Raw genomic sequence first — 25,493 nt, 5'->3', positions numbered from 1 at the left:
GTGAATTCACTAATTAGAACCAGGCGCCAATCAGCGGCACACTGGCCCTTTAAATCGCAGAGACCCGGCGCGCGCGCGCCCTAGGGAGCGGGGCCACGCGCGCCGGGACAAGACCGACGGAGAGCGAGTCAGGTACGGGAGCCGGGATGCGCATCGCGAGCGGGCGCCTGCCGCATAGCGAATCGCATCCCGGCTGGGAGAGGTATCGCAGCGCACCCGGTCAGCAGGTCTGACCGGGGCGCTGCAATTGCGAGAATGTTGCGAGCGCTCCGGGGAGGAGCGGGGACCTGGAGCGCTCGGCGTAACAATACCCCCCCCCTTGGGTCTCCCCCTCCTCTTGGAACCTGAGAACCTGAGGACAAGACTTTTGTCTAGGATGTTGTCCTCAGGTTCCCAGGATCTCTCTTCAGGACCACAGCCCTCCCAATCCACCAGGAAAAATTTTTTTCCTCTGACCGTCTTGGAGGCCAGAATCTCCTTCACGGAGAAGATGTCAGAAGAGCCGGAAACAGGAGTGGGAGAAACAAATTTGGGAGAGAAGCGATTAATGATGAGTGGTTTAAGGAGAGAGACATGGAAGGCATTGGGAATACGGAGAGAAGGAGGAAGAAGGAGTTTGTAAGAGACAGGATTAATCTGGCACAAGACTTTGAAAGGACCAAGATAGCGTGGTCCCAGTTTGTAACTGGGGACACGAAAGCGGACATATTTAGCGGAGAGCCATACCTTGTCTCCGGGCGCAAAAATGGGGGGAGTTCTTCTTTTCTTATCGGCAAACCTTTTCATGCGGGATGAAGCCTGTAAAAGAGAATTTTGGGTCTCTTTCCATATGGTGGAAAGATCACGAGTCACTTCATCCACAGCAGGCAAACCAGAGGGCAAGGGAGTAGGGAGGGGGGGAAGAGGGTGACGGCCGTACACCACGAAAAATGGGGACTTAGCAGAAGATTCTGAGACTCTGAAGTTGTATGAAAATTCGGCCCATGGTAGAAGATCTGCCCAGTCATCCTGGCGGGAGGAAACAAAATGCCGTAAATAGTCACCCAGGACCTGGTTAATTCTTTCTACTTGCCCATTGGATTGGGGATGATAAGAAGAAGAGAAGTTTAATTTAATCTTGAGCTGTTTACAGAGGGCCCTCCAGAATTTAGACACGAATTGGACGCCTCTATCCGAGACGATCTGTGTGGGCAAACCGTGAAGACGAAAAATGTGTACAAAAAATTGTTTTGCCAACTGAGGCGCTGAAGGGAGACCAGGAAGAGGAATAAAATGTGCCATCTTGGAAAATCGATCAACGACCACCCAAACAACAGTGTTGCCACGGGATGGGGGTAAGTCTGTAATAAAGTCCATACCAATCAGAGACCAAGGCTGTTCGGGGACAGGCAGAGGATGAAGGAGACCAGCAGGCTTCTGGCGAGGAGTCTTATCCCGGGCACAGACAGTACAGGCCCGCACAAAATCAACAACATCCGTCTCCAGAGTCGGCCACCAATAGAAACGAGAGATGAGTTGCAAGGACTTTTTGATGCCCGCATGGCCTGCGAGGTGGGAGGAGTGACCCCATTTGAGAATCCCGAGACGTTGGCGTGGAGAAACGAAGGTCTTCCCTGGAGGAGTTTGCCTGATGGAGACTGGAGAAGTGGAGATCAGACAGTCAGGAGGAATGATGTGTTGCGGAGAGACCTCTACTTCCGAGGCATCCGAGGAACGAGAGAGAGCATCGGCCCTAATGTTCTTGTCGGCAGGGCGAAAATGAATTTCAAAGTTAAAACGGGTAAAGAACAACGACCACCTGGCCTGGCGAGGATTCAGCCGTTGGGCAGACTGGAGATAGGAGAGATTCTTGTGATCGGTGTAAATGATAACTGGAAATTTTGATCCCTCCAGCAGATGCCTCCATTCCTCAAGTGCCAATTTAATGGCCAGTAGTTCTCGATCCCCGATGGAGTAGTTCCTCTCCGCCGGAGAGAAGGTCCTAGAAAAAACCCCACAAGTAACAGCATGCCCAGAAGAATTTTTTTGTAGAAGGACCGCTCCAGCTCTCACTGAGGAGGCATCAACCTCCAATAGGAAGGGTTTAGATGGGTCAGGTCTGGAGAGCACGGGAGCAGAAGAAAAGGCAGACTTGAGCCGTTTAAATGCGTCTTCCGCTTGGGGAGACCAGGACTTAGGATTGGCATTCTTCTTGGTTAAAGCCACGATAGGAGCCACAATAGTGGAAAAATGTGGAATGAATTGTCTGTAATAATTGGCGAACCCCAAAAAACGTTGGATAGCACGGAGTCCGGAGGGGCGTGGCCAATCTAAGACGGCAGAGAGTTTATCTGGGTCCATTTGTAGTCCCTGGCCAGAGACCAAGTATCCTAGGAAAGGAAGAGATTGACATTCAAACAGACATTTCTCCATTTTGGCATAAAGTTGATTGTCTCGAAGTCTCTGAAGAACCATGCGGACATGCTGGCGATGTTCTTCTAAGTTGGCAGAAAAAATCAGAATATCGTCCAGATACACAACAACACAGGAATATAAGAGATCACGAAAAATTTCATTAACAAAGTCTTGGAAGACGGCAGGGGCGTTGCACAGGCCAAAGGGCATGACCAGATACTCAAAGTGTCCATCTCTGGTGTTAAATGCAGTTTTCCATTCGTCCCCCTCCCTGATGCGGATGAGATTATATGCACCTCTTAAGTCCAGTTTGGTAAAGATGTGGGCACCTTGAAGGCGATCAAAGAGTTCAGAGATAAGAGGTAGGGGGTAGCGGTTCTTTACCGTGATTTTATTAAGTCCGCGGTAATCAATGCAAGGACGTAGGGAGCCATCCTTTTTGGACACAAAGAAAAATCCAGCTCCGGCAGGAGAGGAGGATTTGCGGATAAACCCCTTTTTTAAATTTTCCTGGATGTATTCAGACATAGCAAGAGTCTCTGGGGCGGACAGAGGATAAATTCTGCCCCGGGGTGGAGTAGTGCCCGGGAGGAGGTCAATAGGACAGTCAAAAGGCCTGTGAGGGGGTAAAGTCTCAGCTTGCTTTTTGCAAAATACGTCAGCATAGTCCATATAAGCCTTAGGGAGACCGGTTACAGGGGGAACCACAGGGTCACGGCAGGGAGTACTGGGAACCGGTTTAAGACAGTCCTTGAAACAAGAAGTACCCCAGCTCTTGATCTCTCCTGTGGACCAATCAAGGGTTGGGGAATGGCGTTGAAGCCAAGGTAGTCCAAGGTAACGCACGGCACAGTCCAATCTTTCATTGTTAACACAATTGATGTAGAGGGGTCTGGCGAGACTGGTCACTGGGATGTTGAACCTGTTGATGAGAGAGGCCAAAATAAAATTTCCTGCAGATCCGGAATCCAAGAAGGCCTTAGTAGAGAAGGAGAAGGTAGAGGCAGATATCCGCACAGGCACAGTAAGGCGTGGAGAAGCAGAGTTGACATCAAGAACTGTCTCACCTTTGTGCGGAGTCAGCGTACGTCTTTCCAGGCGGGGAGGACGGATAGGACAATCCTTCAGGAAGTGTTCGGTACCGGCACAGTACAGGCAAAGATTCTCCATGCGGCGTCGTGTCCTCTCTTGAGGTGTCAAGCGAGACCGGTCAACTTGCATAGCCTCCACGGCGGGAGGCACAGGAACGGATTGCAGAGGACCAGAGGAGAGAGGAGCCGGGGAGAAAAAACGCCTCGTGCGAACAAAGTCCATATCCTGGCGGAGCTCCTGACGCCTTTCGGAAAAACGCATGTCAATGCGAGTGGCAAGATGAATGAGTTCATGCAGGTTAGCAGGAATTTCTCGTGCGGCCAGAACATCTTTAATGTTGCTGGATAGGCCTTTTTTAAAGGTCGCGCAGAGGGCCTCATTATTCCAGGATAATTCGGAAGCAAGAGTACGGAATTGGATGGCGTACTCGCCAACGGAAGAATTACCCTGGACCAGGTTCAGCAGGGCAGTCTCAGCAGAAGAGGCTCGGGCAGGTTCCTCAAAGACACTTCGAATTTCCGAGAAGAAGGAGTGTACAGAGGCAGTGACGGGGTCATTGCGGTCCCAGAGCGGTGTGGCCCATGACAGAGCTTTCCCAGACAGAAGGCTGACTACGAAAGCCACCTTAGACCTTTCAGTAGGAAACTGGTCCGACATCATCTCCAAGTGCAGGGAACATTGTGAAAGAAAGCCACGGCAAAAGTTAGAGTCCCCATCAAATTTATCCGGCAAGGAAAGTCGTAGGCCGGAAGCGGCCACTCGCTGCGGAGGAGGTGCAGGAGCTGGCGGAGGAGATGATTGCTGAAGCTGTGGTAGTAGCTGCTGTAGCATCACGGTCAGTTGAGACAGCTGGTGGCCTTGTTGCGCTATCTGTTGCGACTGCTGGGCGACCACAGTGGTGAGGTCGGCGACAACTGGCAGTGGAACTTCAGCGGGATCCATGGCCGGATCTACTGTCACGATTCGGCTGGCAGGAGGTGGATCCTCTGTGCCAGAGAGGGATTGGCGTGGACCGTGCTAGTGGACCGGTTCTAAGCTGCTACTGGTTTTCACCAGAGCCCGCCGCAAAGCGGGATGGTCTTGCAGCGGCGGTAGCAACCAGGTCGTATCCACTAGCAACGGCTCAACCTCTCTGACTGCTGAAGATAGGCGCGGTACAAGGGAGTAGACAAGAGCAAGGTCGGACGTAGCAGAAGGTCGGGGCAGGCAGCAAGGATCGTAGTCAGGGGCAACGGCAGGAGGTCTGGAACACAGGCTAGGAACACACTGGGAAACGCTTTCACTGGCACGATGGCAACAAGATCCGGCAAGGAAGGGAAGGGGAAGTGAGGTTATATAGGGAAGTGCACAGGTGAATTCACTAATTAGAACCAGGCGCCAATCAGCGGCACACTGGCCCTTTAAATCGCAGAGACCCGGCGCGCGCGCGCCCTAGGGAGCGGGGCCGCGCGCGCCGGGACAAGACCGACGGAGAGCGAGTCAGGTACGGGAGCCGGGATGCGCATCGAGAGCGGGCGCCTGCCGCATAGCGAATCGCATCCCGGCTGGGAGAGGTATCGCAGCGCACCCGGTCAGCAGGTCTGACCGGGGCGCTGCAATTGCGAGAATGTTGCGAGCGCTCCGGGGAGGAGCGGGGACCCGGAGCGCTCGGCGTAACAGTTGCTTTCTTACCCGACGGCTTTTTTCCTCTGGTATTTATTATTATGTCGCATCCTGTTTGTCGCACTGGGTTTTGTTGGTTTTGGTTTCCAACTCCTCTGAGCTGTCGGGAAAAAATCCACAACAATACAACAAATTCGGGTTGGAAACCTTTATAAATAAGTGGGAAAGCTCAGAAATGTCGGGTTACGCCCCTTTTTCGGGTTTGGGAGCATCCACATCGGGTCCGTCGGGAAAAAATGCTGCATCGTGTCGCATAGTGGCGCACGATGTCTGCGACATGGCGCAGACAAAGATGCGACTAAAAAACCCGACAAAAGAGGTCGGGTTTAGAATAGTAAATGAGGGCCAATGTGATTTTATGGATTTTTTTTCTCATTATGTCTCTCATAGTTGAGGTTATAACCTATGATGACAATTACAGCCTCTCTCATCTTTTTAAGAGGGAGAACTTGCACAATTGGTGGCTGAATAAATACTTTTTTGCCCCACTGTACAAGGTGTGTTCCCAGCCTAAGGGTATGTTCACATGTGCGTATTTTCTGCTGCAGCCATGTCTATTCTTTCAGCAGATTCCGCTCGGAAATGCATTGCCATCTATGCAAACGGTGCATTTCCGAGTGGTCCTAATGCCCTGCGGATCATTCAAGTGTGCGGAATGTCTGCCTGTGTTTTCCGGGCAGACATTCTGCACATTTTCAGTAGCGTTCGATCTTTGTGGTACAGCATTTATCATTCACAATAATAAACAGTATAACATTGTTAAATGCATGAAGAGGAGTATTATGGCCATACCAAATATATAACCGTTTACTGACTTTTATTGAATACAATTATTTGAAAAAATGTCAGATTTTGTATTTTTAAAGGGTTTTTCTAAAATATAAAAATACAGACTGTTTTGGGTATAAAAAAATTACAAAATAACCTCATGAGGACACAGCCAATTTTCATTCATTTTTGTGTTTCAGTTATTGTTTATTTGTTTCTTTTAACCCCTTAAGGACAAAAAGCCCATTTTGGCCTTCAGGCCCGGCCAATTGTCATTTTTGCATTTTTGTTTTTTCTTCCTTCCCTTTTAAAACCCATAACTCTTTTTACACCTACAGACCCACATGAGGGCTTGTTTTTTGCGTGACCAATTGTACTTTGTGACATCTTTCATTTTATCAAAATTTACCATGAAATCAAAAAAATTTATATTTTTGGGTGGAAATTTATAAGAAAACTGCAATTTTGCATTTTTCGGGGGTTTGGTTTTTACACAGTGCACTTTATGGTAAATATGATATATCATCTTTATTCTGTAGGTCAATGCAATTACACTGATACCCTATTTATATAGATTTTTTTATTATTTTACCACTTAAAAAAAAAAACTAACTTTTTTTTTAAACAAAATTCATATGCATGAAATTGTCCTTTTCTGACCCGTATAACTTTTTTTATTTTTCTGTATACAATGATGTTTGAGGGCTCATTTTTTTGTGTCAGGATCTGTACAATTTTTGCTTTGATGGGACTTTTTCATCGCTTTTTATAATTTTTTTCTGATATATATGATGTCATAAAAAAATTAGCACTTTTGGTGTTTGATATTTTTTTTACGTTTATACTGTTTACCGTGCGGGATCATAAACATTATATTTTAATAGTTTGGACATTAACCAAATATGTAAAAAAAAAATTCCTTTTTGTAAAATGGGAAAATAAGGGTAATTTTATTTTTTTATTATTAATTATTAATTTTTTTATTTTTTATTTTTATTATATCATTTTATAAACTTTTTTTTTTCTTTTTTACTACCATCATTAGATTGCATTTATGCCTATGGCATAGCATTATACAGTGTGATCGGCTATCCACTGATATAGCCTTGCTAAGCCAGGCTACATCAGTGAAGCGGTGATTGGCGGCAGGACCCTTCTCCGCCATTGTAGCTCACAGAACCCTCACGATCACATCGCGGGGGTTCCATAAGCCCCTCTGGGTTACCGCAGATGTTTAACTTTCACTTTAAATGTTGTGATCAGCATTGATCATGGAGTCTAAAGGGTTAATGACAGGCAGTACCTGTCACTAACCGTGAGTGTCTGGCTACTAATAGTAGCCGACAGTCACTCTTCTGAAGCGAGCACAGCCCCTGCGCTCGCTTCAAAGCAGCTTACGGAGTAAGGGCGTACAGGTACTCCCTTGGTTCTTAAAGGGGTATTCCAGGAAAAAACTTTTTTGCTTATATCAACTGGCTCCAGAAAGTTAAACAGATTTGTAAATTACTTCTATTAAAAAATCTTAATCCTTTCAATAATTATCAGCTGCTGAAGTTAAGTTGTTATTTTCTGTCTGGTAACAGTGCTCTCTGCTGACATCTCTGCTTGTCTCGGGAACTGCACAGAGCAGAAGAGGTTTGCTATGGGGATCTGCTTCTAAACTGGGCGGTTCCCAAGACAGATGTTATCATAGAGCACTTAGACAGAAAAGAACAACTCAACTTCAGCAGCTCTTAAGTACTGAAAGGATTAAGATTTTTTAATAGAAGTAAATTACAAATCTGTTTAACTTTCTGGAGCCAGTTGATATAAATATATATATATATATATATATATATATATATATGAGAGGTTTTCCTGGATATCCCCTTTATGGACCAGGACGCAAGGGCGTATCTGTACGCCTTTCATCCTTAACAGGTTAGGAGACATTACTCTTTTATGTACAGCAGAATAAAAAAAATTTTTTTTTTGGGGGGGGGGGGGGGGGGGTGGAGGTTAAAGAAAAACACATTTTTGCAACTTTTTCTTTTCTTGCTAAGGGAAGGCAGTGCACTTTCTGGTACAAATGTTTTTTATTGGTACCACTTTGCATATATGTATACTTTTTGATCACTTTTCATCCCATGTTTCTTTCGGTATTGTTTTGTGTCTAGTGTGTTCACCGTGTGGGATCAAAAATTTTATATTTTTTAATGGTTCAGACAATTCCACATGCAGTGAAAGCAAATATGTTTATTTTTATTTATTTTTTATTAAAAAAAACTGGAAAGGGGGGGGGGTCATTTGAACTTTTGAGGGGCTTTTTTATATACTTTTAAAAAAATCTTTTTAATTTTTAATTTTTTTTTATTATTTTATTCTCACATTAGAGAACTATTATACACAGAAAATTAGGGTAAGTGAATAGAGCAGTGTTTTCAAAACTGTGTGTCTTCAGCTGTTGCAAAACTACAACTCCCAGCATGCTGGGAATTGCAGTTTTGCAGCAGCTGGAGGAACACTGGGAGGGATCTATCATTGCCTTCCTGACATTTTATTGGCTGTAATATGGCACAAAATGTTTGCTCAGTTAGTTTTTGTGCAAATAATTTGCGCAATTTCAAAACAGACCACTTTCTGCCAAACAGACTGTGAAATGCAACGATTCATTATAGACATTGCAGAAGACATTTACCACGAAAATAGGCGCAAAGAAAAGTGTGTCAACGTTTCAACAACAAAAAAAAACAAAAATACACAAATTCATACCACGTCTGCCTTGCCTTAGAAAAGTGACATCCTACAGCAAGTTCTGAGGTGATTTTTCTTTTGCACAAATGTATCAAAGTCTCTGCCTTATTAATAAATTTGGTGCAAGAAAGCCAAAGAATGAAGAAAAAATAAAAATAAAACAAGCCAGAAGGAATGACTTCACACAGCCACACAATGATAAATCTCCCCAATATACCTTCTGCTGTGCCTGTTCTGATACAACAGGATACATATATACATACACATATCCATATATATCTATATATATCTATATATATATATGTTTTTATAATAATCATAAAGAAAATTAAAAAAATCCAAATGAGATAATTTCACATAACACAATATACTATACATATATAAGGATGTTTAAAGCGACAATTAATAGGTATTATTTACATGTGGACCATAAACAAAGGCAATATAAAAAAAATATTTCTTTATATTATGTATTGTTTTTTATTTGCATTTTATCTGCTTATTTTAAATTTCTATATCTGCAAGGGCCCTGCTGCAAAACACATGATTATACTCTATTTGTTTTCCCTGTGTACCTTTAAGTATATTTTAATGCTATGCTATACATCCTAGACATAGGCGGCTCTACCATTAGGCAAGTTAGGCAGCCGCCTAAAGCCTTGTGCATGAGGGGGCCTGGTGGCTGCCTAACTCGCCCCCTAAGTGAGTGGCGATGCGTACAATGTAGAGCCGGGTTCGAGACTCATTTAACTAAAAGGGCTGTATAGTTAATTGCGTCAATCGGCTGATTGACAGAGGGAAGAGCCATTGGCTCCCCACCCTGTCAATCACTCTTGTGGCCTCCTGCCATATGCAGGCAACCACAAGAGGCCAGAGCGTCTCTTCCTCTGCACTCCGGTCTGTGCTCCGACACATGAGTGACGTCATCATGCGCCAGAGCACAGACAGGAGGTGAGAAGAGGAGAAGAGAGGACACAGTATGGGGGAGCCTGGTAGTATTTTGTATTTATTTATTTCTGACACTAAAGCTACCTAAAGGGGTATGCCCCTACTACCTAAAAGGAGGTGCTATTACCACCTAATGGAGGTTACTAAAGGGGACTGCTATTACTATCTAAAGTCGGTTATTAAAGGGGACTGCTAATACTACTTAAAAGGAGTTACTACTATCTAAAGGTGGCTGCTGCTCCTAGTGCCTAAAGAGGGGCTGCTACTAATATATGCGGGGGGCTGCAACCATATACAGGGAACTGTAAAGTTATACAGGGGGCAACAATGTACAGGGGTGCCTACCTACAGGGAGTAAACCCTTCTTATAGGAGGCAGCTACTACCTACAGGTGGAAGCTATCTACAGGGAACAACTACCTACAGGTGGCACCTACCTACTCGGGGCATCTGTGTAATGGGGGAGAAAATGTGAAAGGACCTAACTAGCTAATGGTGTCGGCAACCTACTCTTCCCAAACCCACTTTTATCTACCCACTTTACTTTGTGGGACACTAAGGGGTTTATTATAACAGTTTGGAGCGCTATAGGTGCTGGAAAAGTGCACAGTCTAAAATGTTTGTCTGGCAGGTTCTGTGGAGACGAGTTGTGGTTTAGGGGCCTCATGATCGCGTTTCGCCTAAGGCCACAAAAAGTCTAGAGCTGCTTCTGATCCTAGATGTCTGACATGACCTGTTCACTGAAAGATGTTATTTTCCTTCCACCAGTTCCATCACTGAGTGATCATATGTAAGGTGGCGCCATCTAGTGACCGACTTTATTACAATTGGGATTTTAAATTTGTGATGCATCCGCTTCATGTTATCATGATCCACAATTACATTTCAGTGGTGCCAGATATACTTCAGAACTATAGTGCATATGGTTGGCTATAGATGTACCGCTCTCTATAAGAGCTGTAAAAAAAAAAAAGTTTTTAACGTGTATTTTATGCCAGAAAATGGGGGGGGGGGGGGATTGATCAAACCCTGTGCAGAGGAAAAGTAGAGCAGTCGTCCATAGCAACTAGATTGTTTCTTATTTTTTGGAGGTCTTTTTTTTAAAATGAAAGAAGCGATCTGATTGGTCGCTATGGGCACAGGCATAGGTTTTGATAAATCTGCCCCTCTATGTGACCACAGCCTGATAGTGTCTTGTACTTCCTTTGAGATGTATTTATCTATTTGCTATATTTATATACAGTGACCCCCCCGACCTACGATGACCCCGACATACGATCATTTCAACATATGATGCTTTTGTATGTCGGGGCCATCGCATAAACGGCTATCCGGCAGCGCTGACTGCTTCAGCTGCCACCGGATAGCCGTTTACGGTGCCCCATGTGGTCCGCTGACGATCACTTACCTGTCCTCGGGGCTCCGGCACGTCCTCTTCAGGATCCCCTGCATCGTCGGCGCTCTCCATCGTCGTCATCACGTCGCTAGGCACGCCGTCCCGTCATCCAATAGGAGCGGCGTGCGTAGCGACGTGATGGCGGCGACGGAGAGCTCGGATGCCGGGGAAGCGTCGGGGACACCCCGGGGAAGCGGCGATAGCGATGGACGGCGACATCCAGGGCAGCGGTGACGAGCGGTGACGGTCCGGCGCGGCGGGGACAGATGAGTACAACATCGTCTAACAGTGGTCTACAACCTGCGGACCTCCAGATGTTGCAAAACTACAACACACAGCATGCCCGGACAGCCAACTGCTGTCCGGGCATGCTGGGTGTTGTGGTTTTGCAACATCTGGAGGTCCGCAGGTTGCAGACCACTGTCCTATACTTTACATTGCACGGATCCCTCAACATACGATGGTTTCAACAAACGATGGTCCATTTGGAACGGATTACCATCGTATGTTGAGGGACCACTGTACTGTACTCTTTAGTGTCCCCAGAGTAAATGAATTTCCACAAGATAGTTTACATTCTTTTCTGTGTTTTATTACACGTGATTAATTCATGTTGGTTTTTATCTTTAAGTAAATTATTATTATTATTATTACTATTATTAATAATAATAATCATAATAATGTCCTGAAATTAAACAGGTTAAAAAATTAAAAATAAACGAATAAATCAATAAAAACAAATTCTATAATTTGTACCATGCAGTTGTAATTGCTTTTATTATTCATGTGATATTAATGGTATATTTTTTCTTACTGTCTCTTTAATTTCCATCTCCTTGTTTTCTCATTTAGACCCATGATCTCTCTAACTTGCCAGGTATTTTTTTTTTTTTTATGACAAATAACGCACCAGACAAATTCACATAAATAGATTTTGGCTTCTCACCAAAAACATTTTCTTTTTTCCAGAAATCTATATTTATTTCATTTTCAACATGAATATAGAATACAATGCATACACGTCTATGGGTGTACAACATACACAAATAACTTTTCCACCACAACAGGCGTATACACTAAAAAACATTTCATATGGAAAAGATTTATGCAAATATTTACACATTATTTATATATATTTCTGCTCCAGACTTTACTATTGATGGTTTAGTTACTAGGGATTTGAGGATATATACTGGATTAATATTGCTACTCCAAACTAACATATAAAAAAACAAGCAAAAAGGAAAGGATATATATATACACTGCTAAAAAAATAAAAATAAAGTGAACACTAAGATAAAATCCTAGATCTGAATGAATGAACTAATCGTATGAAATACTTTCGTCTTTACATAGTTGAATGCGCTGACAACAAAATCACACAAAAATTATCAATGGAAATCAAATTTATCAACCCATGGAGGTCTGGATATGGAGTCACACTCAAAATCACAGTGGAAAACCGCACTACAGGCCGATCCAACTTTATGTAATGTCCTTAAAACAAGTGACAATGAGGCTCAGTAGTGTGTGTGGCCTCCACGTGCCCGTATGACCTCCCTACAACGCCTGGGCATGACCCTGATGAGGTGGCGGATGGTCTCCTGAGAGATGTCCTCCCAGACCTGGACTAAAGCATCCGCCAACTCCTGGACAGTCTGTGGTGGATGGAGCGAGACATGATGTCCCAGATGTGCTCAATCGGATTCAGGTCTGGGGAACGGGCGGGCCAGTCCATAGCATCAATGCCTTCCTCTTGCAGGAACTGCTGACACACTCCAGCCACATGAGGTTTAGCATTGTCTTGCATTAGGAGGAACTCAGGGCCAACTGCACCAGCATATGGTCTCACAAGGGGTCTGAGGATCTCATCTCGGTACCTAATAGCAGTCAGGCTACCTCTGGCAAGTACATGGAGGGCTGTGCAGCCCCCCCAAAGAAATGCCACCCCACACCATTACTGACCCACCACCAAACCGATCATGCTGGAGGACGTTGCAGGCAGCAGAACGTTCTTCACGGCGTCTCCAGACTCTGTCACATGTGCTCAGTGTAAACCTGCTTCCCTCTGTTAAGAGCAAAGGGCGCCAGTGGCGAATTTGCCAATCTTGGTGTTCTCTTGTAAATGCCAAACATCCTGCAGGGTGTTGGGCTGTAAGCATAGCCCCCATCTGTGGACGTTGGGCCCCCATACCACCCTCATGGAGTCTGTTTCTGACCGTTTGAGTGGACACATGCACATTTGTGGCCTGCTGGAGGTCATTTTGCAGGGCTCTGGCAGTGCTCCTCCTTGCACAAAGACAGAGGCAGTGGTCCTGCTGCTGGGTTGATGCCCTCCTACAGACTCCTCCATGTCTCCTGATGTACTGGCCTGTCTCCTGGTAGCGCCTCCATGCTCTGGCCACTACGCTGACAGACACAGCAAACCTACTTGCCACAGCTCGCATTGATGTGCCATCCTGGATGAGCTGTACTACCTGAGCCACTTGTGGGGGTTGTAGACTCCATCTCATGCTACCACTTGAGTGAAAGCACCGCCAGTATTCAAAAGTGACCAAAACATCAGCCAGGAAGCATAGGAACTGAGAAGTGGTCTGCGGTCACTACCTGCAGAACCACTCCTTTATTGGGGGTGTCCTGCTAATTGCCTATAATTTCCACCTGTTGTCTGTTCCATTTGCACAACAGCATGTGAAATGGATTGTCAATCAGTGTTCTTCCTGAGTGGACAGTGTGATTTCACAGAAGTGTCATTGACTTGGAGTTACATTGTGTTGTTTAAGTGTTCCCTTTAATATATATATATATATGTCTCATATAAAAGTAATTTTTATTTTTAGCTGATAATGTCATCTATATTGTATTATATATGATGGTAAAAAAAAAAGGCAAAAATACAATTCCTTGAACAAAATAGATTTTTTTTTAATGAAATTTATTTAAAAAATAAATTAATAAAAAATTGTATTACTGGTACCATGTAGTTATGAGTATAAAAGAGTGAAAATCTACTCTATATAAAGGGCCTTTTCTTTTTGAGATTTCAATTTCATTATTTCGTAAAAATAAATTGTAAGTGCATTGTATGCAATATGCTGAATGATATGATAGTGCTATATACCGTAAATCATGGGCAATGCTGATAAAAATACTAAATAAATGAAAAATAAAACTGAATATTTTAACATTAATAGGAAAACAAAAGAGTGTGTAGCTGCAAAAAAAATATATATATTGAAATAAAGCGGAGTATATATATAAAGGAAAGCAAATAACAGGTTGAGGCTATTTTCACACACACACACACACACACACAGTATTTTGGCTGTTCTTTTACTTAATCAAAAAAACATTTTAGGGACTTTTTTTTTAGTTCTATTGAATGAGAAAAGTGCCAAAAATTAAGTGAGCTATATTTTTTTTTTTTGGTCTGTTTATGGCTCAAATGGCGTTTATAGTTTCAAATTATTTTTCTTTGCACATTTTTGGAAGCTATTGTTACATAATAGTATTTGCTGCAGCCAAAAAAAAGATGAAAAAACTAAAAATACTGTAATAGAAAAACTTGCTGAAAATACGGACATAGCCTGAAGTGGAGTAAATACACAATTGTATTATATAGAAATGTATTTAAATTTAATATATTACTTAAAATGTTTCTTGGTAATATTGATAATTATGATAATGATAATTAAGAACTCTAGATATTACAACAAATAAATAGCGGAAAAACATAGTGATTAAATTGTATGTGATGGAAATTAAAGTATGGAGAAACATCTGCACTGATTAACTCCGCAAAATACTCCAAAATTGTGACATAAAATGTGCTCTAAAAAAAAAAAAAACAATTACAAAAAAAAAAAACCCTGTGTGTACATAGCCTGAACGGAAAAGATATAATTGCATTATATAGTCATTTTCTTAACCCCTTAAGGACACAGCCCATTTTCATTTGTGAATTTACGTTTTTTCTCCTCTTCTCTTAGAAGCTATAAACAGACCCATATAAGACCCATAAAACCAAAAACATTTTTTTTTTATTTGTGAGTGGAAATGTATATTACTGTTCTACTTTTTAAAAAAATGTTTTTTTTTTTTTTTAAAGAAATTGGTATGCATAAAATTGTCCTTTTCTGACCCCCTATAACTTTTTTATTTTCCCTTATATGGGGGTGTATGAGGGCTCATTTTTTTGAGCAGTAATTTTTATCTGTACCATTTTTGATGGGACTTTTTGATTGCATTTAATAAAAAATTATTTCCTGATATATATAATGTGATTAAAAAATACAAAAATCTGTATTTTTGGTGTTTGGTATTTTTTATGTTCACGGCATTTACAGTTCGGGATCATAAACATATTTTAATAGTTTGGACAATTATGCAAGCGGTGATACAAAAAATGTAATTTTTTTTTTTTTTTTGCAAAATGGGAAAATAAAAGGTGATTTTTTTTTTATTAGCGGGAGGGGTTATATAATTTTACAAACTTTTTATTTCACACTTTTTAAGTCCCCATAGGGAACTTTTATATGCAATCATTAGATTACATGCATTGTATAACGCTATGCCTAGGGCATAACATTACACAGTGAGATCGGTGACCCAGTAATAAAGCCAAGGCTACATCATTGGATCGGCAGCAGGAGGCAGTTAAGGGGATTCTCCTCCGCCATTTTAGCTCCCCAAACCCCTGCAATCACGTCACGGAGGGTTCGGCGAGCTTCACTGAGCTACAGGGAACTTTCATTTTCGTTTAAGACTGCGTGATCGGCGTTGATCACTGCATCTATAGGGTTAAACGACCAGCAGTGGCGGGATCCCTGCTGTCTGTCATTAGCAGTGAGTGTCTGGTAACCGATAGTAGTCGACAATCACTGCTCTGAAGCGAGTGAAGCCCGATGTCCTGAACGGGTTAAGAAATATATACACACACAATATTACTCTAAATATATAAAATTGTATAAAATAATGAATACATATAGATATTAACCCTTTCCCGCTATGAGACGTATGCATACGTCCCAGCCTCCGATATGTTCGCGCAATGGGACGTATGCATACGTCCTGGCAATCTCATGCACTGCCGCGGGCAGCGCAGGGGATCAGCAGCGGGCCCCGGCAGCTGCGGCGGGATCCCCGGCTGTGATTGACAGCCGGGGATCCCGCCGCAGCTGCCGGGGCCGTGATCGCGCCGGTCCCGGCAGTATTAACCCCATAGATGCCGTGATCAATCCTGATCACGGCATCTATGGTGTTGACAGGGGGAGTGCCCCTGTTCACTAGCGGTGGCACCGCGATGTGATCGCGGTTCGCCGTTGGTTGCTATTGCAGCAGCAGGTCAGATCATGACTTCCTGTCTCCCTGCTACGGAAGCCTGTGAGATACAGCCATCAGGTCAGTTCAAAAAATAAAATAAAAAGTTCTTCAATAAAAGTATGAAGTGTAAAAAAAAAAAAAAAAAATGCCCCTTTCCCAATAAAAGCCCTATATTATCACCAAAAAAGATCAAAAACACAAATCATATCCATAATAGGTATTTCCACGTCCGTAATGACGTGTACTATAAAACTATAATGTAAATGATTACGTATGCTGAAACCCCTAAAAAAAAAAAAAAAAAAAAAAATGCGCTAAATTTGCCAATTTTGGTACAAATAGCAAAAAGGTAGCATGTATCGCAAAAATTATACCAATGAAAAGTAGAGCTCATCCCACAAAAAATAAGCCCTTAATGGCGTCGGACGAAAAATCAAAAAGTTACGGCTGTTGGAAAATGAATGGCAGAAAAAGAATTTTGCTCAGAAAAAGAACATAGAAAGCGATATAAAATGGGTATCGCCATAATCGTACTGACCCACAGAATAAATATAACATCACTTTTACCGCACAGTGTACACCATAAAAAATAAATAAATAAAAAAGCCAATTTCTGCATATATATATATATATATATATATATATATATATATATATATATACATATACACACACATAGTACAATATGTCACGATAAAAAGCATATCAGAATCGCTCCACTCAGAAAAAGCATTCTAAAGTTATTACCATTTAAAGGGACAAGTCATATTTTTTAAAAAAAGAGCCTGATCATTAAGGTAAAAAATGGGTCCATCCTTAAGGGGTTAAACACCAGAACAATTGATCGGAAATTAAATGATGGAAATTACCGTATTTTTCGCCGTATAAGATGCACTTTTTCTTCCCCAAAACTGGGGGGAAAAAGTCGGTGCGTCTTATACGGCGAATACACCCCTATCGCGGCGGTCCCTGCGGCCATCAACGGCCGGGACCCGCGGCTAATACAGGACATCACCGATCGCGGTGATGCCCTGTATTAACCCTTCAGACGCGGCGATCAAAGCTGACCGCCGGGTCTGAAGCTAAAATAACACTAACCCGGCTGTTCAGTCAGGCTGTTCGGGACCGCCGCAATTTCACGGCGGCGGTCCCGAACAGCCCTACTGAACAGCCGGGTTAGTGCTTACAGGACACCGGGAGGGACCTTACCTGCCTCCTCGGTGTCTTCTCCGTTCAGGGATCCCCTGTATGGCCGGCGCTCTCCTTCCTCGTCATCACGTCGTCGCGTACGTGCGTCGGCGTGCGTAACGACGTGATGGTGGCGACGGAGAGCGAGGATACCCGGCCGACAGCAGAGACGTTCCGGAGCGACAGGGACACGGCGACAGTGATGGAGCGACATCCAGGGCAGCGGTGACGGGTCCGGAGCGGCAGGGACACGTGAGTATTACTTCCTATGCAGTGGTCTTCAATCTGCGGACCTCCAGATGTTGCAAAACTACAACTGCCAGCATGCCCGGACAGCCAACGGCTGTCCGGGCATGCTGGGAGTTGTAGTTTTGCAACATCTGGAGGTCCGCAGATTGAAGACCACTATTTGGTTCAAAATCTTAATTTTTTTTAGATTTTGCACCTATAACGCCGATGCGTCCTATAGAGCGAAAAATACGGTAAATATGGAGAAATGTCTGCACTGATTATGTCAGCAAAATACTGCAGAATGAGACTAGAGATGAGCGAACTTACAGTAAATTCGATTCGTCACGAAGTTCTCGGCTCGGCGGTTGCTGACTTTTCCTGCATAAATTAGTTCAGCTTTCAGGTGCTCCGGTGGGCTGGAAAAGGTGGATACATTCCTAGGAAAGAGTCTCCTAGGACTGTATCCACCTTTTCCAGCCCACGGGAGCACCTGAAAGCTGAACTAATTTATGCAGGAAAAGTCATCAACTGCCGAGCCGAGAAGTTCGTGACAAATCGAATTTACTGTAAGTTCGCTCATCTCTAATCCTGAGCTTACATATATATCTCTAATAGGCCGTTTGTGCACGTTAAGATTATAACGTACAAGCCCACTAGCCACATCATAGCCACTTGTTGGCGCTGAGCGGTGACTTCAGAACTTTGTCAAAAATTGTGCTAAGGATAAAATGAAATACATAAATGACATCCACTAAACCAGTGGTCTCCAAACTGCGGCCCTCCAGATGTTGCAAAACTACAACTCCCAGCATGTCCGGACAGCCGTTGGCTGTCCGGGCATGCTGGGAGCTGTAGTTTTGCAACATCTGGAGGGCCGCAGTTTGGAGACCACTGCATTAAACTAATGATGCCATCTTGTGGCTGGTGTACATTTGTGACTTTTCTAAGGTTCATGTGGGGAAAAAAAAAAAATTGTGACAATTTAATAAAAAAAATCTGCAGACGATAAATCCCCGATCGCTGCAAAAAGATAACCACGTCACATTGGAGTCTAAAAATACATTGGGCAGAAATCTGCAATGTTGTAGCATTATTAGCACAAACTCTTACTGGTGACACTTGTGTTCCACAAGATTTTAGAATTGCACATTAGAAGATATTTTCATAGAATTGTGTTTTTTTGGAATGGGTCACGGTGACATTGGTATTTACTTGCCAAATGTACTTTTACCAGCGCAGGTCCTGGTATCTGTCCCGTGTCACCGCTTGGGTAAATACCACCACTTTTTTTTTTGCTGTTTTCATATAACAGCATTTTTTCTTTATTTTAAATAAAGAACATTTTAAAAAAGGTTTCCAAAACACATTTGGATAACTTTTGGGAGCTCTCAGTTAAAGGGATTTTAAAAAAGTGTTAAAGGGGTATTCCAGGCAAAAACTTTTTTTTTATATATCAACTGGCTTCCGGAAAGTTAAAAAAAGATTTGTAAATTACTTCTATTAAAAAAAATCTTAATCCTTCCAATAGTTATTAGCTTGTGAAGTTTTCTGTCTAACTGCTCAATGATGATGTCACGTCCCGGGAGCTGTGCATGATGGGAGAATATCCCCATAGGAACTGCACAGCTCCCGGGACGTGAGTCATCAGAGAGCAGTTAGACAGAAAACAGCAACTCAACTTCAGAAGCTAATAACTATTGGAAGGATTAAGATTTTTTAATAGAAGTAATTTACAAATCTGTTTATCTTTCCGGAACCAGTTGATATTATATATATATATATATATATATATATATATATATATATATATATATATATATATATATATATATATATATATATATATATATATATATATATATATATATATATATATATATATATATATATATATATATATATATATATATATAAAAAAAAAGTTTTGGCCTGGAATACCCCTTTAAGTGTCTAATACGGTTTGCCACCAGATATTGCAAATCTACACCTTCCAGTATGCCCGGACAGCATTTGACTTTCCAGGCATGCTGGGAGTTGTAGTTTGCATTAGATGGAGACCCACTGGTCTAATGGGTAGGGGGTCTAACTGCTGGGAACCCCTAGATGAATTCTGAGAATAGGGGTCCCAAGAGCCCACGTGCTAAAGGAGCAATGGTCGTACGTGCAGGCTATTTGGCTAACTTCAGCAATTCCATAGAGTTTGAACAGAACAGCAGTATGCACGCGCGATCATTCCTCTTCTCAAACCAGGACACTCAAAAGCCCAATCCTGTTACTGGTGAAGGTTTTAGCAGTTGGACCTTTACAAGAGACTTATCCATCCTGTGAACATGGGGTACATTGTCTGCATCGGAGAAGCCCTTTAAAGATCTTGCAAACCCTGCCAAAAATAGTGGTCTTTGGGGCGTTCCAGCCACCTCAAACAGATTTTGCCAGAGAAAGCTGTGGCCAGCCATGTATTTCTCCTGCAGGGTAGAATTACATGGAAGCTATTCAGATGGCTCAAATAGGGAGGCCCTCAAAGTTTCCCTTATTGCAAAGGGCAGCACGGTGGCTCTGGGATTGCACTAGGTCCTAGGTTTTAATCCATCATTACATCAGTAAAGGAGTTTGTATGTTCTCCCAGCGTTTGTGAGGGTTTTCTCGGGTACTCCCGTTTCCTCACACATTCCATAATTTAGTGAGCACCGATTTGAATAATGGAAAATTCATATATTCTGCACTGGCAGGGAACAAATAAATAGTCAATCTTTCCATTATTAGTAAGGCCAGATGCACATTACGATTGTATTATTATTGATGGAATACCGATGCCAATGGGTTAAGGGGGCAAAAAAGATGTCCGATGGTCCCTACTTTCCTCCGTGCTGTCTGTTCTCTCTGATTCTCTAAACTGCTTTGGAAGGCTGGAGAAGCAGAAATCTGAGAACACTGATCAGCGCTGTCGAAGATTGCTTTTAATAGTCCCCTGTGAGGACTTCAAAATAAATAAATGTGAATAAACCGACTATATTAATAAACCTATTTATTAAGCCCATAAAATTCAGTTTTCCTGCAACGGTCACTAGGGGGAGCTAACTGCATACAGATTTATAGAGTTCATAAAATAAATAGGAGTTGTATGAATTAATATATAGTAAGCATCCAGTAGTGGCTGCGGGCTGACAGTATTTTGTCATTGAAAGGGGTACTCCACCCCTAGACATCTTATCCCCTATCCAAAGGATAGGGCATAAGATGTCTGATCGGAGGGGTCCCGCCGCTGGGGACCCCCACAGTATAGCATGCGGCACCCACCTGTTTCTGGTCCTGAAGCGCTGGAGGGTCTGGGTCCCTACCTCGGGAACCGAAGTTTGTGACGTCACGTCTCCGCCCCGTGTGACGTCACGCCCCATCCCCTCAATGCAAGTCTATGGGAGGGGGCGTGACGGCTGTCACGCCCCCTCCCATAGACTTGCATTGAGGGGACGGGGCGTGACGTCACAAACTTCCATTCCCGAGGATAAGATGTCTAGGGGTGGAATACCCCTTTAAAGGGGTACTCTGTTGCTAGACATCTTATCCCCTATCAAAAAGGCAGCATAGACATGAATGGAGGGGGCGTGGCTTGACGTCACCACCACAGCCTCCAAAACAAAGCGTTTTGAACATAATGTTCAGAACACCGGGGTGCCGGCACGGAGATCGTGGTGGTCCCGGCGGCTGGACCTTTGGATAGGGGATAAGATGTCTAGCAGCAGAGAACCCTTTTAAAATCTATGGTAGCTTATCTTTCCGTATACCGGAATTGATAACTGATGTCCATTGTCTCCATAATTTCCTTTTTTCATTAATATATGTAACAGATCAGATGGCAGGCGACAAGGTCTTCATATTACCATCAGGAATGACAGTACACATATTAAAAATGGAAAAAAAAGCTTTATTATAAATCTAAAGACAAAACAAGGAAGAAACTGAATATACATATCTAAGCGCCTGTGACAAATGCCTACAGAAAAATTAAGATAGAACAGACCCTAGATCCCAACTGCAGATGATCATCCGCCAGAGATGAACATTGACAAGCGCCAAGACTCCTGCAGATAAGGAGGCTGGAACATTACGGGCAGTGTCACATATTACTTTTCCTAAAGAGTCTTTCTATAAGAACCCGAACTCCTACAATAGAACTCTAAACAGAATACATCTCAAATGTGGGGCAGTTTGTCACGTTTGGCCACTAGGTGGTGCAAAAGGCTATTTTAATATGGGGCCATAAAAGGAGAACTCCAGCTAAAATGCACTTATCCCCTAATCACAGGATAGGGGATAAGCAGCTGATTGTGGGGGTCCGACCGCTGGGACCCCTCGTAATCTCCGAAACGGGACCTGGCTCTCAGTGAGGAGCGTGTGCTAAAGACGGCACGTGCTTCATTCATTTCTATGGGAGCGCTGAGGAGACCCGAGTAAAGCTCTCGGACATCATCAACATTCCCATAGAAATGAATGGAGCACGTGCCGTCTTCAGCACACACGCCTCACAAAGCCAGGTCACGTTTCGGAGTTCTAGGGGGTCACAGTGGTCGGACTCCTGCAATCAGCTGCTTATCCCCTATCCTGTGATTAGGGGATGAGTTAATTTTTGCTGGAGTTCTGCTTTAAAGGGGTACTCCAGTGGAATAATTTTTTTTTTTTTTTTTTTTTTTATCAAATGGTACCAGAAAATTAAACAGATTTGTAAAATATTTATCCTTCCAGTACTTTTTAGCAGCTGTATGCTACAGAGTAAATTCTTTTCTTTTTTAATTTCTTTTTTGTCTAGTCCACAGTGCTCTCTGCTAACACCTGATGCCCGTATCAGGAACTGTCCAGAACAGAGCAAACCTCTTCTGCTCTGGACAGTTCCTGACTAGAGATGAGCGAACTTACAGTAAATTCGATTTGTCACGAACTTCTCGGCTCGGCAGTTGAGGACTTATCCTGCATAAATTAGTTCAGCTTTCAGGTGCTCCCGTGGGCTGGAAAAGGTGGATACAGTCGTAGGAAAGAGTCTCCTAGGAATGTATCCACCTTTTCCAGCCCACCGGAGCACCTGAAAGCTGAACTAATTTATGCAGGATAAGTCCTCAACTGCCGAGCCGAGAAGTTCGTGACGAATCGAATTTACTGTAAGTTCGCTCATCTTCTATTCCTGACACTGACAGGTGTCAGCAGAGAGCACTGTGGACAAGACAAAAAAGAAATTCAAAAAGAAAATAATTTCCTCTGTAGCATACAGCTGCTACAAAGTACTGGAAGGGTAAAGATTTTAATAGAAGTAATTTACAAATCTGTTTAACTTTCTGGCACCAGTTGATTTAAAAAAAAATAAATAAAAATGTTTTCCACTGGAGTACCCCTTTAAGGCCTCGTAGTGCACTGTTCTCTGTGACAACAATCAGATTTTTGAGGATGTCCTCTCCAATATTCTACTTATGTGCTTCCAAAGCCTAATACATAGTCAGCAGTTCAGCTGCCGAGACATTAATAATCAGAATAAAAATGTACACAAATGAAGAGGTATGCAAAGCCATATGCAACAAAAGGGTAAATGCATATAACAATATAGCAGCAATCTGGTTCTCAGGCTCGTCGAGGAAAGGGCCGACGTCAGCGCGTACCCCAACTTACACTAGAAAAGCGTCATATGTCGGCATATGAGCAAAAAGGCGTGCTAATGTATACTGTAGTGTGCCTATATACTTTAAAAGGGGTATTCAACTGGCTCCAGAAAGTTAAACATATTTGTAAATTACTGCTATTAAAAAATCTTAATCCTTCCAGTACTTAACTGCTGTTATGATCCACAGGAAGTTCTTTTCTTTTTTAATTTCCTTTCTGCTTGACCACAGTGCTCTCTGCTGACACCCCTGTCCATTAAAAAATCTTAATCCTTCCAGTAGTTATCAGCTGCTGAAGTTGAGTTGTTCTTTCCAGTCTGACCACAGTACTCTCTGCTGACACCTCTGTCCATGTAAGGAACTGTCCAGAGCAGGAGAGGTTTGCTATGGGGGATTTGCTCCTACTCTGGACAGTTTCTGAGACAGACAGAGGTGTCAGCAGAGAGCATTGTAGTCAGACAGAAAAGAACAACTTCAGCAGCTGATAAAAAATCTTAAATCCTTCCAGTAGTTATCAGCTGCTGAAGTTTTGTTATTTTCTGTCTGACAACAGTGCTCTCTGTTGACACCTCTGTCTGTCTCAGAAACTGTCCAGAGTAGGAGCAAATCCCCCATAGCAAACCTCTCCTGCTCTGGACAGTTCCTGACATGGACAGAGGTGTCAGGAGAGAGCACTGTGGTCAGATTGGAAAGAACAACTCAACTTCAGCAGCTGATAACTACTGGAAGGATTAAGATTTTTTAATAGAAGTAATTTACAAATCTGTTTAACTTTCTGGAGCCAGTTCATTATTATTATATATACACGTATATATAAAATAAAAGTTTTTTCCTGGAATACCCCTTTAATGGACTAGTATGCTCTACTAGTGAGCATACATTTCGTCCTTTCCAAAATGTAGATTTTGGGTACATTTGAGCCCCACAAAATAAAGTCGGAAGCAGGCTGAACTAGTATTAATAGACTACATTTGCTCCATGTTGTACATCGGTTGACCTTTTGCACGTATACCCCAGATGTACAGCACTTTTCTAGTGTTTATAGTAAGTTAGTGCTATAGAGAATACTAGTGTCTTCAACAGCGAACAACTAGTAAGGCAGCATTTTCCAACCAGGGGGCCTTTAGCTGTTGTAAAACCACAACTCCCAGCATGCCCGGACAGCCGAAGGCTGTCCGGGCATGCTGGGAGTTGTAGTTTTGCAACAGCTAAAGGCCCCCTTGGTTGGGAAATGCTGCAGTAAGGGATATGTTCTAGAATAAGCAGAGCAAGGTATGGGATAGAACAATCTCATTCAGTCTTCATGTGCCAAGTCTATAATTTCCAGCACTTCTAGACCATGTTGAGAACTTCAGAGGTCTCCTTTATAGGCCCTACAGACATTCTTTGCAATTCAGAAGTAAAAAAAATGTTTTAGGGTGTCCCTATTAATAGTAATCTCAATTATAGATTTATCTCCATAATATTGCTTCAAATGGGTCTACAATGTGCAAACATGAAGAACAGCAGCCACCACCAGATGGACCAAGAGCAGTAACAATGCAGCCCAACCGAGGTCACCATTGTGATAGGACACTGAGGATTCTTTAACAGTGCACTACTACTCAACTCATGCTTCGATTGGTGCAAGCTTTAAGGGGTACTCCCGTGGAAATTCTTTTATTTATTTCCCCCCCCCCCCCCAAAATATTTTTTATTGAAGAAGTTTTTAGTTTTTTCTTTTTTTTTTTCATACAAAACAAGGCAGTTGTGTATCAAGTGCACATAGTCCAGAATTTTGAGATGTGATTTCTGATGATAAATAGGTATATATGTGGCCTTGCCCAACAAGTTTAAAAACAGATTTGTACATTACTTCTATTAAAAAAAAATCTTAATCCTTCCAGTACTTTTTAGGGGCTGTATACTACAGAGGAAATGCTTTTCTTTTTGGATTTCTCTTCTGTCACGACCACAGTGCTCTCTGCTGACCATTTTATGAACTGTCCATAGTAGGAGAAAATCCCCATAGCAAACACATGCTGCTCTGGACAGTTCCTAAAATGGACAGCAGAGGTCTACAGAGAGCACTGTGGTCGTGACAGAAGAGAAATACAAAAAGAAAAGCATTTCCTCTGT

The 25,493-nt window shown here is 42.8% G+C and overlaps 1 protein-coding gene across 1 annotated transcript in view; it reads right to left on the bottom strand.

The window, feature by feature from the left end:
- LOC130283217 (uncharacterized) overlaps positions 1 to 25,493 on the bottom strand; it is an 83,767-nt gene that overhangs the window by 57,489 nt on the left and 785 nt on the right. The window lies entirely within an intron of this gene.

This window comes from Hyla sarda, chromosome 7 (assembly GCF_029499605.1).
Source record: "Hyla sarda isolate aHylSar1 chromosome 7, aHylSar1.hap1, whole genome shotgun sequence".
NCBI lineage: Eukaryota > Metazoa > Chordata > Amphibia > Anura > Hylidae > Hyla > Hyla sarda.
Note: the sequence above shows the minus strand (reverse complement) of the source record. Positions and strands in the feature narration are given on the sequence as shown.